This window comes from Phyllostomus hastatus, unplaced genomic scaffold (assembly GCF_019186645.2).
Source record: "Phyllostomus hastatus isolate PE091 unplaced genomic scaffold, TTU_PhHast_1.1 phas_scaffold_93, whole genome shotgun sequence".
Taxonomy (NCBI): domain Eukaryota; kingdom Metazoa; phylum Chordata; class Mammalia; order Chiroptera; family Phyllostomidae; genus Phyllostomus; species Phyllostomus hastatus.
In genome coordinates, this window is record NW_025334042.1 from 27,889,540 (window position 1) to 27,891,570 (window position 2,031).

Genomic DNA, 2,031 nt, shown 5'->3' on the forward strand with positions numbered 1-2,031 from the left:
ATCTATTCAGGCCCTTTGCCCATTTTTTAACTGGATTGTTTTGTGTGTGTGTGTGTGTGTGTGTGTGTGTGTGTGTGTGTGTGTTGAGATTTGTAAGTACTTTGTGCATTTTGGATATTAACCCCTTATTAGTTGTATGGGTGAGTTTGTTCTCCCATTCTGTATGTTGTCTTTTTATTTTGTTGATGATTTCTTTTGCTAGGCAAAATCGTTTCAGTTTGATGAAGTCCTATTTGTTTATTTATTTTTGCTTTTGTTTCCCTTGCCTGGGGAGATATATCCAATAAAAAATTGCTATGAGCAATGTCCAAATTTTTGCTGCCTATATTTTCTTCTAGGACTTTTATGGTTTCAGGTCTAAAATTTTAGTCTTTGGTCCATTTTGAATTTATTCTTGTGTGTGGTGTAAGAAGATGGTTTAGTTTCATTTTTCTGCACATATCTGTCCAATTTTCCCAATGCTATTTATTGAATAAACTATCTTTAGCCTTTTGTATGTGCTTGCTTCCTCTGTTGAATAATAATTGACTGTAAAGGTGTGGGTTTATTTCTGAGCTTTCTATTATGTTCCATTGATCTATGTGTCTGTTTTTATGCCAGTACCATGCTGTTTTGATTGTTATGGCCTTATAGTACAGTTTCATATTAGGGAGCACGATTCCTCCAACTTTGTTCTTCTTTCTCAGGATCACTGTTGCTATGTAGGGCCTTTTGTTGTTCCATGTAAATTTTTTTGAAATATTTGTTTTAGTTTTGTGAAATACGTCATTGGGATCTTGATAGGAATTGCATTAAATCTATAGATTGCTTTAGATAATATGGATTTTTTTTTAAAAGATTATTTATTTTAAAGAGGGGAAGGGAAGGAGAAAGAGGGGGAGAGAAACATCAATGTGTGGTCACCTCTTACATGCCTCCTGCTGGGGACCTGGCCCTCAACCCAGGCATGTGCCCTGACTGGGAATCAGTCCAGCGACCCTTATGGTTCACAGGCCCATGCTCAGTCCACTGAGATACATCAGCCAGGGTGGGTAGTATGGATTTTTTAAATGATGTTAAGTCTTCCTAACCATGAACACGGTATTGCTTCCACTTATTTGTATCTTCTTGAATTTCTTTCCTCAGTGTCTTACAGTTTTCAGAGTAGAGGTCTTTTACATCCTTCATTAGGTTTATTGCTAGGTATTTTATTCTTTTTGAAGCAATTGTGAATGGGATTGTTTTTTTGATTTCCCTTTCTGTTAGTTTGTTATTGGCATTTAAAAATGCAACTGATTTCTGGATATTAATTTTGTATTCTGCTACTTCTCTGAATTCATTTATCAGTTCTAGTAGTTTCTTGGTGGAATCTTTGGGCTTCTCTATCATTTCTGACTGGTCCTTTTTTATGGTTTCTATGTCTTTTTTCATGCTTTTGAATATCCTTATAATCATTACTCTAAACTATCTGATAAATTGCTTGCCTTCCTTTCATCTAGTTGTCTTCTGTAGAATTCTTTTTTTTTTTTTTTTCACTTGGGGTCTGTTTCTTTATCTTCCCAGTTTCACTGCTTCTTTGTATTTTCTGCCTTTGTTGTAAACTAATCAGCCATTAAACAGATCAGCTGTTAAACTAATTAAGCTGAAATCACCAGTCCATTTTAAGTGCCACAGGGTGGGGCAGAGGAATTCCTACAGGCAGTGTTCTTGTTTCCCCTCAGCCTGAGGCCACATGGAGGGCAGTGCTCTGCCTGAGAAAGGTGGCTTCTGCTGTATGGGCAATGACTCAGCACAGGGATTCTGGTGGCTGTTCGTTCAGTTCTCTCCCCAGAGCCACCAGTCCCAGACTCTCCTCAGACAACTCTAGTCCACTCTGCTCTATCTCTGCTGGAGCCCAGGGTAAGTAACTGGAAACAAAATTTTGTGTGTCGGCCCTTTAAGAGGCTCTGCATCTCTAGCTGTCCTCCCTGCCAGACAGAACCCTGCTGCTTTTCACAGCTGGATGTTATCTGGGTTCCTTTCCTGGCTCTGGTGCTGTAGGCTGGTGAGTCC